This window comes from Myotis nattereri (assembly GCF_964212035.1).
Source record: "Myotis nattereri genome assembly, chromosome: 1".
Classification (NCBI taxonomy): Eukaryota; Metazoa; Chordata; class Mammalia; order Chiroptera; family Vespertilionidae; genus Myotis; species Myotis nattereri.
In genome coordinates this window covers 167601923-167614252 of record NC_138075.1, presented here as the reverse complement: position 1 = coordinate 167614252, position 12330 = coordinate 167601923, and the positions used below count along the sequence as shown (strand labels likewise).

Below are 12330 nucleotides of genomic sequence, written 5' to 3'. Positions count from 1 at the left end.
AATAAAATCCCTACACCTTTTTAAAAGAAAAAAAAAAAAAAAAAGAAAAACTATGACATTCTCTACTGCTTCACACACTGAAAACATCACTTGGGAAAATTCTGGAACAATTCACAAACCTGGGATCAGGACAGGCTTTTCCCCTCTGGTATTGACAGTATTTTCTATGTTAAAATCCACTTGAAGGATCTTTTTAAAATCTTTTAAAATCACCTAGTACCTATACTTCTCCTAGAAATTACCATTTAATTTCCACTTGGCCACTAACGTAGAGAGGCTCTGAGCCAGTGAAATGGTGAGCAAAGATAGTCACTCTCACACAGAGAATATGACAGTAATAGAAACAAAACCTTAAACAGTAAAAAGTATCTGGCTTCTTATCTTTGAGGAGGTCCATCATATCACTTACTTGTGCCGCGCCTCTGTGGAGTCTCGTCTAGATTCTTTCTCGCCCTCCTATGTGCCTGCAGTTTGGGTTTATACGATGAGTAACGCAGGGTCACAAACCAATGAGAGAAGCGACTCGCTTCCACCTAGGTCTCTTCCTTTATTTCTTAGATGAAATATGCCTGCCACGCAGCTCAAGCCTGCAAAGACCTCTTTATTCTTGGCATTTTGTAGGGTCCCTGCGCATACCTAACCTGGCATATTTGCATACAGTTGGTAAAGCCAAATTTAATGGTGTGATGTGTGCCTATTGCTAAAAATAAATTTATTTTTAAAGTCTCACCCACGGGCTCCTGGAGAATGAGCAAATATTAGTAGGAGGAAACCCTCTGTACAGATATGTACGTGGTTGGCTACTTCAAGTCAGTGGAGGAGCCGCGGCTCACCACTTCCTCACCGGAACCTCCCGCGAGGTCTCATCCTTGACGTGCTGTATGTTCCTCCATCGCAGTGCCTGACAAGATAGCCTGTTTTGCTTGTCTGCTTTGTAGAATGTCCATTGTTTAGTTTACTGTGTGTCCTCCAAACTTGGGTGTGGGGGCCGGGGGGGGGGGGTTGGGGGGGAGAGAGCACATCATCGACACTAATATATATTTAATCAATGAATGGTCTCAATGTATATTTCCCCACAATTCACATATTCTCCTTGCTGCTAGTCTATTTTACTTACACTCACTTCTCCAAAGAGCCATATTGTTTAAAGTAACCCTGGAATGGGATATTCTGATATAGCTTGTTGATAATCTTTATACAGATTAGTAACAAATGCGTAAATGTTTCTTAAATACATTTTTCATTCCTTCGTGCAGAAATTAATTCCAGTTACACCTGTAGGACGGCTCAGTGGAAAGATCCAGTGAGACAGCTGCCTGTGCACTATGGGCTCGCAGATTGTCCGCGAAGCATTTAATGACAGGCTGCTGTCAACTTCCAGAAAATGATACTCACAGGCAGCAACAGCACCCAGTCAGCCATGCGATATTTCCTATTTCCAAGTGCTTTAAACCTTGTAAGCTGTGTATACACCCACGTATTGTAAACGTAAGAAATGGAAATAAATATAAATATGAGTCTGTCAAAGTGTAATTACGAAGACATAACGACAACCCCTTGCCTAACAGATACAGTAAGTCACTATCAGGGGCAAATGGACTGGGCGCTGTACAACGTTAACACATTTTTATTTTATTTTTTCACTTTCATTGAGTTTTAACTTACATTAAAAACATCTTCTTGCCCTTCCCTGAATCATTTTTAATCCCCATCTTATAGATGAGGAAAGAGAGATAGTGGTAAACTTCCCAGGAATTTTGGATGGACAAACTATTGCACTCAGTGCATTGCTTGGCAGGTAGCTTCTACTTGATAAGTATTAGTGGTTATTGCCTATTTCTTTAATAATGGAAAAACAAATATATTTTAAAAACTAGCCCTCATGTAGTTCCTCTTTGTTTATTTCATTCGGTAAAGGGGAAGTGTTCAGATAAACCCCCTGCTGCTCTAGCTGCTCTGCTGATGGAGAAAGAAGGAAGTCTCTGGGAGAAGCCCACAGAGCTTTCTATCATCAGCTTCACGATTAAAGTCAGCTTTTTGAGACACTAACACTGAAGTATTTAAACCGGATGGAGACCGCAGGAAATGGAATGTGTGTTTCTCTTTCTGCTTCTAACCTCTTTGGGTAATTGAAATGCATTTGCAAATCTTTAGTGTGTTTGTTTCCCCAGATTTCCATGGTGATGCTGCTATTTTTCTTATTTGACTCCTCAGATGCTGTGAAGAATGTTACAGTAATTATCTCCAAAATTGTGAGTAAATGTTTTCTGCCCCGCTCTTTGGCTGAATGAGGATTCCCAGATGTAAGCAAGTAACTGTAGTATAAATAGCTAATATTTGTTAACTGCTTTCTGTGGGCCAGGCATTGAGCAAAGTGCTTGCCATACATTATCTCATTTAATTCCCACAAAATAACATCGCAAATGGTGTGCATGTCCTTGAATGCAGTTATGTAACCGACGAGGGCATGTCATGAAAACATTTCTGGATGTACGATTTCTCACACACTTGAATCTTACCCATGAGAGTTCATTTTCACTCTTCTGTCAAGAATGGGGAAAATAAGCACTAGAGTAAGGTTTTCCAGAATCAATTACTGTTCCCTCTGTATCGCTGTGACATACACGGTAGGAGGAAGGATCACGTGTGAAATCCCCCCCCAGCCTTTACCTTATCCTGACCTAGGAGAGCCTGTTTCCTCTCTCAGCCTCAGCTCTTAGAAAACAGAAGAGCTGGCCTAGTCACTGTTGTGGTGTGCCCGGCGAGTCACACCAGGACGCCTCAAGAAGTCGAATTAAGGAGCCACATTTATTTCAAAGCTGGGACTACGAGGGGGCAATGCTCTCCAAATCTCGCAATGCCCCCTTGGCTGAAACATCAGGCTTATATAGGCAGATATCACAAAGATACTGATTACATCTCGAGGTTTGGAATGAGGAACCTGGTTTGCAAAAAGCAGTTTGTTACAGAAGCTTAGGTTGAGCAAATTAGTTATCTTACAAAGATTAATTATAGTTTCGGGTCTTGGGACCACTGAGTCAACGGAAACAGGTTATCTGGAGCCACTGAGGCCATTTAGAGTCCAGTGGGGCCTTGACTTACGAGTTTAATTCATTCTATGACGGAGCTCGTAACTCAAATTACTCGTATGTCAAATCAATTTTCACCATTACAATGAATTGAATGCTGGGCTGATGTTGTGGCATTCACTGTGACGTTCGCTGCATCAACTAGCGGTGGGGTATCTGAAGCTGGCTCGTAACCTGAATTTTAGCTTGCAGCTCAAAGCAAAAAAATCGGCCGAGAGACGGCTCGTATCTCAAAAAACTCGTTAGTCAGGACACTTGTAAGTCAAGGCCCCACTGTATTTGTGCTGTCCTGGTCTCCAGGTGCAGAGGAATGTGTTTCAAAAGGCCAGTAAGATCACAATCAATGGGGTATTCAAACCACAATCAATGCAGTATTTAATCGAATGGGATAACTTATATGAGTTCAGAAAATCAAAATAACTTTTCTATTACTTTAGCAAGCAAATAATTACAGAAGCCAAGTCAGCAGGGTTAAAATATTAAACAGCAATTTTTACCCAAGCACGGTTGCTACCATGCTTCATTGCCTCTGACATTTCACTGTCTTACGTGAAAACTAAGTCCAAAGGCAGAGTTTTGTCCTCAAATCTAGTAACAAAGACAAAATACTCAGATCAGTGGAAGGCCACCCTCTCTGACAATCCCAGGTCACGGCAGGGACTTCATTTTTACAGGCACTGAAGTAATAATGTATTAGACAAAAGTGTAATTTAGGAGAATTTTTTGGTGAGATTAAAGCACTTTCCTGGAAGTTATCAAGAAGGCAAGCAACCAAAATGTATCTATTAAAATGATTTGTGTATTTGTATTTTTTACATATTTCGAAAATACATTCATCTGAAGGGGTGTGTTTTCCTCATGAAATCTAGAAAGAAGGTTTTGAAGAACAAGAATGTATCAGGAAAATTCCAGGACTACAATGGACTAAAAATAGCAAACCCTGATATTTGTGCTGATCCGGTACCTGGTACTCAATGCTTTAATTTGCCAAGCTCTCAAAACCAACAAGCAGCAGATCCAATATTGAAGAGGGATTGATATTGACATATATGTGTAACTTTTTTTTAGCCTGACAATACATATCAAGTACATTTCTGATCTAAATTATTTCTCCTAAGCAGGTTTTTTCACCATTTATTCTAGAAATTGGTTTTGCCTGCCTTCATATCAAGCAGGTAGGATCTCTGGCAAAATTCTTTCAGACGGGTTTGCAACTCAAAGAGAGGAAATTGCTTAGAACAAAGGAAATCTTGTTTCTGCTGAATGAGGAACATCTGCTGCCCTGTGCCTGCAAGGGACACAGAGCTTTGGTGAAAGAATTCTAAGAGACGACTACAGAAGTTGGATGACGCTTCAATCCTTGGCAGCACAGACTTAAACAAGAAGATTAAAAAATAGATTGTTTAAGCAAAGAAGAAATAGTTTGCATTTATACCAAAATAACAAAAAGATCCTGAAACTAATGAACAAACTTATGCTAAAGAAATATTTTTCTGCCTTTAAGAAACATTTTTGTTCCATGAGTACTTTGGTTCTTCGTGAGTCCGAGCCATATGGAGAGAAACTATCAGCTGTTTCCAAAATTCTGGGACCATGTCCACCAAGGCTGGAAATGTCGTTTTCTGGCAGCAGTGCATTCTGTTGATGGGAACAGTTTCAATAGCTAGTAAGGAGCTATGGGCCTCAATTAGAATGAACTGCCATCATCTAGGGGAAAAGATCTAGAATTGTTACTGGGCCTGAGGTTTTGAGGAATTAAATGATTAAAAATGTGTCATCTAGATTAGCACCTCCCTAGAGGACAGAAGTTCTCTCACTGCAGACACAGCTGATTCTCATAGCCACTTGGCCTGGAGGTCAAACCCTCCCTGGCATTAGCTACAACAATCAAGGTTTAACTATAAGACTGTGCACAAAGACCACTAGGGGGTGCACCAAGGAAGCATAACAAAATGCGGAGACAAAGAAACAGGACAAAATTGTCAATGGAAGATATAGAGTTCAGAACCACACTTTTAAGGTCTCTCAAGAACTGTTTAGAAGCCGCCGATAAACTTAATGAGATCTACAAGAAAACTAATGAGACCCTCGATGTTATATTGGGGAACCAACTAGAAATTAAGCATACACGGACTGAAATAACGAATATTATACAGACTCCCGACAGCAGACCAGAGGAGCGCAAGAATCAAGTCAATGATTTGAAATGCGAGGAAGCAAAAAACACCCAACCGGAAAAGCAAAATGAAAAAAGAATCCAAAAATGCGAGGATAGTGTAAGGAGCCTCTGGGACAGCTTCAAGCGTACCAACATCAGAATTACAGGGGTGCCAGAAGATGAGAGAGAGCAAGATATTGAAAACCTATTTGAAGAAATAATGACAGAAAACTTCCCCCACCTGGTGAAAGAAATGGACTTACAGGTCCAAGAAGCGCGGAGAACCCCAAACAAAAGGAATCCAAAGAGGACCACACCAAGACACATCATAATTAAAATGCCAAGAGCAAAAGATAAAGAGAGAATCTTAAAAACAGCAAGAGAAAGAAACTCAGTTACCTACAAGGGAATACCCATACGACTGTCAGCTGATTTCTCAACAGAAACTTTGCAGGCCAGAAGGGAGTGGCAAGAAATATTCAAAGTGATGAATACCAAGAACCTACAACCAAGATTAGTTTATCCAGCAAAGCTATCATTCAGAATTGAAGGTCCGATAAGGAGCTTCACAGATAAGGAAAAGCTAAAGGAGTTCATCTCCACCAAACCAGGATTATATGAAATGCTGAAAGGTATCCTTTAAGAAGAGGAAGAGGAAGAAAAAGGTAAAGATACAAATTAGGAACAACAAATATGCATCTATCAACAAGTGAATCTAAGAATCAAGTGAATAAGTAATCTGATGAACAGAAAAAAAAAAATGTGTCATCTATCATTCAGAATAGAAGGTCAGATAAAGAGCTTCACAGATAAGAAAAAGCTAAAGGAGTTCATCACCACCAAACCAGCATTATATGAAATGCTGAAAGGTATTCTTTAAGAAGAGGAAGAAGAAAAAGGAACTCTTACCATTTGCCACAGCATGGATGGAACTGGAGAGTGGATAAATACCACATGATCTCACTCATTTGTGGAATATAATGAACAACATAAACTGATGAACAAGGACTGATCCAGAGACGGAGAGGCATTGATTGGACTGTAGGGCCTTGGAGGGAAGGTAGGGGAGGGTGGGGGTATGGGGGAAAGATCAACCAAAGGACTTATATGCAAGCATATAGGCCTAACCAATGGACACGGACAACGGGGGGAGGGGGGAGTGAGGGCATGAGCGGGGGTGGGGGGGGGGGGTAGGGGGCAATGTGGGGATAAGGACACATATGTAATGTCTTAATCAATAAAAAATATATTTAAAAAAAATGTGTCATCTGCCCTAACCGGTTTGGCTCAGTGGGTAGAGCGTCGGCCTGCAGACTGAATGGTCCCAGGTTCGATTCCGGCCAAGGGTATGTATGTTGGTTGTGGGCACATCCCTAATAGGTGGTGTGCAGGAGGCAGCTGATCGATGTTTCTCTCTCATCGATGTTTCTAACTCTCTATCCCTCTCCCTTCCTCTCTGTAAAAAATCAATAAAATATGTTTCTTAAAAATGTGTCATCTGTGCCCTGGCCAATGTGGCTCAGTGGCTATGTAGCCAGACAACCAAGGGGTCTGGTCTGCCTGTCGCTACTTGAGCTAATTAAGCAGAGACAGGGCTGAATCATATATGAGCGTTTATTCCAATACTGCCGGCAGTATAGGAGAGCAGCAGGTCATCCACAAAAATCTGCTCTGCCCCTCCCCATAAGCCAGCTGCTTATACTGGGTAGAAAGACAAAGATTACATGGTAAAGTAGGAATTACAGGCACGGGGAAGTAGGCACAGGATAATCATTACAGGTTACAAGTCCTGTGGGCTTGGGAGGGAGGGGGGAAAGGTCACAGAGGGCGGGTGCCCCAGGACCGGATTACAGGCAATAGGGGCTGGGGGTTGTAAAGAGTGGGTGCCTCTGGGACCAGATTGCTTCAGCCATGAGATTGTAAATCTTTCCATAATGATAGACAGTTCTCAGGACAGGAGGATGGACTGCACTCTGATGTTAGCACCCATGTCCCATGGCGTACAACTCCCAGCCAAGTTAGAATGTGCTTTCTCTAATCAGAACAGAACCATCATGGCTGACAGAGCATAGTTAATATTTCTTATCATTGTAGCTGGTCCCCAATATTCTATTTCTGCCCCTAACAGTTAGAGCATCGGCCCGCGCACTGAAGGGCATGTACCTGGGTTTTGGGTTCACTCCCCACCCCCAGTTGAGGTGCGTGTGGGAGGCAACCAGTTGATGTGTCTCTCTCACACTGATGTTTCCCTCTCCTCTCTCCCCTCTTTCTTTCTCTCCCCCACTCTCTGCCTTCCACTCTTTCTAAAAAGCAATGGGAAAAATATCCTCTGGTGAAGATATAATAAATAAATTTGTCATCTGTGAACACCAACCAAAAGATGATGTGTAACTGTGATTCTGTAAAGAACTGAATACATCCTAAATATTAACATGGTTTCTATGGCCCATGTAACATCAGTCAGACACAACATCAGAGGGACCCAACTGAGTGCACCAGTTGACATGCACTGGCTTCCATGTCATAGGAAGGAAGCAAATGGCCAAAGTGCTGTGATCACAGATTTTTGGTTAATTGTTTTCTAGGGTGGTTTTGAGCATTTGGCCATTTGCTTCCTTCCTCAAAATCCATTTGATTTCCTCTCAAAGCTTTTTTTCTTTCAAAGAGCAACCCGCTTCCATTAAATACTTCTGTTTAATCAAGGAATGAAAAGTATACACATAAATGAGTAATTAACATGAGATTATCACCCAATTAACATTCATGCAACCAACATATATTGAACACTGGTACCAGCACTACAAGGTGTCTCCTATAAAGATTTGCTTTTTTTAAAAAAAAAATGAAAGTCTTTGTGTTTTATTGTTTAATCCTCACCCAAGGATATTTTTCCATTAATTTTTAAAGAGAGTGGGAGAGAAAGGAAAGACAGAGAGAAATATCAATGAGAGAGAAACACATAGATTGCTTGCCTCCTGCACATGCCAGGACCAGGGCCCGGGCCAGGGAGGAGCCTGTAGCCTAGCTACATGCCCTGGAGCAGAATCAAACCTGGGACCCCTTGGTCCACAGGCTGATGCTCTATCCACTGAGCCAAACCAGCGAGGGCAAGATTTGCTTTTATGACAGGTGCTCTTTGGGGTCGGGTAAGAATACTTGAAAAGAAAAAACTTCGTAAGACAATTTTCAGGTTCCTGTCACTAAGGTAGAAGGTGCTGTCAGAGACTGTGAAATGTTCCTTTTGGTAAAGACTTATCCTTTTATTGATTACTAGAGGCCTGGTGCATGAAATTCATGCACTCAGTTGGGTCCCTCAGCCCTGCCTGTGCCCTCTTGCAGTTTGGGAGCCCTCAGGGGATGTCCAGCTGATGGCTTAAACCATCAGTCGGACATCCTTAGCACTACCACGGAGGCAGGAGAGGCTCTCTCCACTGCCACTGTGCTTGCTAGCGTGAGCCCAGCTTCTGGTTGAGCAGTGCTCCCCCTGTGGGAGCACACTGACCACCAGGGGGAAGCTCGTGCATTGAGTGTCTGCCCCCTGGTGGTCAGTGTAAGTTGTAACGACTGGTCATTTCGCTGTTCAGTCAATTTGCATATTAGCCTTTCATTATACTAGAGGCTGATGCACGAAATTCATGCAAGGGTAGGCCTTTGCAGCCCCGGCTACCTCTTGGCCCCAGCTGCCTCATGGCTCTGCCCCCTTCCCACACCTACCTTGGCCTGATGCTGCCCATGTTCGCCGCCACACACTCCTGGTTCCCAGGAGCCCCCCGATGATCACCCCGCAGAGGGTGGCCTGGGCCTCCCTCTGTGGGGTGATCTTGGGACAATGGCGAGCCCACCGACCAATCGCATCACACCCGCCTTGGCTGGCCTGGAGCCAGTGCACTTCATAGCATGGTCATCTGGAAGGTCGTCCGGATGGTCATTCTGCTGTTTGGTCATTCAGTCAATTTGCATATTACACTTTTATTATTAGATATAGAATGCTCTTTGTTAACATGACCTGGCTCTCTATGATTTGATGCAACCCTTAGAATGACAATTTGCTAAGAATTTTGTGATTTATTTTGCACATGTACTTCTTAGTACATTCTAATAAATTGATATTTTGGTTTTTTTAGTGGTTCATGAAATATTGAATGACCTCATTCAACTTCTACAATGGCCAGACCAAGGAGACTAGACCTTAGCTTAATGGAGATTTGCTAATTGCAGGTATTTTGTTAGGCCCAACTGGGAAACACAGGCTTTCTTTTTGGCAAATAAATAGAAATTCATATGAAACTGTATGTTATATTGATTTAAACTTCATGTTAATATGATACTATGTTTTATAAATGTTCAAAATCAAGTCTTTGTCTTTTATTTCGTTGGATATAGTGCTAGACTTACCTCAGTGTCAAATTTCTATTTGTTTCCTGTTTTAAAAGAGCAGGTCAGAGAGAAGCGCCCTTCAGCTACGCGGCTCAAGAGAACACGGTTCTGATGCACGTGAGCTACCAGGATTCAGCTGCTGATCATGGTTCATCTTTTTTAGGTTTACAAATGCAAAGTACTGCGTTCTTTAAAAAAAAAAAATCAAAGGCACCTTTTATCTTTTATCAAAGTCAAAGGCATCTTTTAACACCCTTTGAACTTCAAAAAATGAAGTTTGAACTTAAGCCAGTTGAGTGTTTAGTCTTATCTTAGTTCCCATTCTCTGGTTCTTATTTATTAAGCTCTGTTTATACATTCAAATAATAAGGATAACAAAAATTCCTGGAAAATGTGCTTTAAAAAAATAAGTATTTAAGATTTTTTCCTGCCCTGCCGGGGTGGTTCAGTGGTTGAGCATTGATCTATGAACCAGGAGGTCACAGTTTGATTCCCAGTCAGGCACATGCCCAAGTTGCTGGTAGGGGGTGTGCAGGAGGCAGCCAATCAATGATTCTCTCTCATCATTGATGTTTCTACCTCTCTCTTTCCCTCTCCCTTCATCTCTGAAATCAATAAAAATATATTTAAAAAAAAATTTTTTCCTGCATTGTCTTAAGAATTGTATGGAGGAAATGCTCAAATTAAATGTATGGATTGATCTCCAAAAAATAAAAGGATGCAATTCTTATACATCCTTCATTTAACATTTTAAAAATTGCTTTCTCTTTCTTATTATTCATCTCTTATTTAAATCCTATTATTTAAATTTCCAAATTTCCAAGCCGGTTAAGCATGACATATTCACAATACAGGGTATTATCTCCAAACCCCACTAAAAAATGAGTAAAAGTATGCAAAAGGCACAGTTAGCAGGATAGAGGGAAAGGGGAGGCCTTAAGATACATTTCAGAAACATTTTGGCAAGTGGAAGAGCAGCACTTGATGGAACTCATATAGTCAGTTATGACTCAAGTTTTCCTGGAAGTGGGGAGGACATGCACTGAGGAGAAGCCATCCCAATAACCTTAAAGAACCCTTGAGGCACCAGGGCCCCAAGACCCACAAAAGTGTCCTTGAGATTCAGGACCAAAAACAAGGGAAGTGGATAAGAGTCAGCAGAGAAATCACTGGACCCCTGTCGCCCTACCCTTTCTCAAACCCCACTGCGGACTCACCAACCTCTGTCTTCAAATGCAAAGGAGGGGAGAGAATCTTGGGGAAACAGAGACCAGGCAGGATATGAGAGATAAAATTGAGAATTCTAATTATTGAATACTTTTCTTATAAATGTGTAGTGTTGGAAAATAATTTCCGTAAAAAGTTAAATAAAGTGAGAAAATTATAGTCAATTCAAACATGCTTCTTCCTGAATAGTGACAGTTGGAGGGCCCTTTAAGGCACACAGCAAGTCTGTAAAGCACACATTATTAGACCCGGATGAGAAAACGAGGACTTAGAGTAATTAAGTAGCTTACCCAAAGTCGTGCAGCTATTAGCGATTCTAGTACTCAAATCTAGTTCTGCTACTTCACAAAGGTCTAGTTAGAACCGCTCTGCACAGAGGGGCGTTTCTTCAGGAGAGAGAGAGACATGTGGTGGAGCATTCCTTACAGGCTGAGGACGTCTAATTACCTCATTGTTTAGTTAGATTGATGATCTTGAAATTTAATGGCTGGTATAAATACTTTCAAATTATTTTTCCTAGACCTGAAAATACACAAAATTAAATTTAGAAATACAAATTAAACTGAACAATGTTGGTCAATCTTACCGAGAGTTGCTTATCTTTTTCCCATTAGTCATTTCCTCTGAGACTGTTTTTCTGTCCTAATGTGTTCTAAGCTCCTTGTCCCCTTATCAAAGTTTTGCTCAGGCTAATAGTTTTTAGTATGATTTCTACTCATTTAAATATGAACAACATTTTTTTTTGTATTTTTTTTACCAGCCTTTGCCAGGTAGTCTAAATAGGAATTTGCATATTCACATATGAAAAGTTCCTGTTTTCTCCACAGGATTCGGTGGGCGGAGACATCCCTCAGGAAAGTTGGGCTGAGGTTGGGGGAGAAGAGTGAAGAATTGGTAGGATGGGTTGGGGCATGGATTTGTGGGGAGATCTAGAAGGAAAAATTTTGCCATAGCTTTTGTTCATTGCCACAGCCAGCATTTTTAAAGGCAGGGTAAGTAAAATAAAAAAGTATATCAAAAACGAAAGTACAGAGGGCAAACAATCTGCACCGTGAAATGTTTTGTAAAGATTATATGCAACTAGGGGAGGGGCCGTGTCACCCAGTATAACTCAGGTGACGTTAGGCTAGCTAGGGGGACATTCTTGAACGTGTCCCAGCCTTGATAGCCTGTTAGCAGCAGCTGGGAAGCTATTCCTCCACCGCCCTTCAGCATGCTTCCCCAATGGAGAAGACCCTCAAAGAGCCTGGCTTGATCACCCCAAGTTGCTAGAAACTGCTTGAAAATGCTCTATGTCAATTATTATTTTTTTAATTAAATCTTTATTGTTCAGATTATTACATTTGTTCCTCTTTTTTCCCCCCATAATTCCCCTCCACCCAGTTCCCACCCCACCCTCCGCCCTCACTCCCCACCCACTGTCCTCATCCATAGGTGCACGATTTTTGTCCACTCTCTTCCCCCATCCCCCACACCCCT

The 12330-nt window shown here is 41.6% G+C and overlaps 1 protein-coding gene across 2 annotated transcripts in view; it reads right to left on the bottom strand.

Annotated features, from left to right (window-relative positions):
• The window catches only part of HPGDS (hematopoietic prostaglandin D synthase), a 29388-nt gene extending 28925 nt beyond the window's left edge, over positions 1–463 (bottom strand). Inside the window, exon 1 of one of the 2 annotated variants that reach the window (XM_081093566.1) lies at positions 410–463. The gene's annotated coding sequence lies outside the window, so the exon portion shown is untranslated. The remainder of the gene's footprint in view (positions 1–409) is intronic. The other variant, XM_081093565.1, reaches the window with a different exon arrangement.
• Positions 464–12330: the final 11867 nt, after the last annotated feature.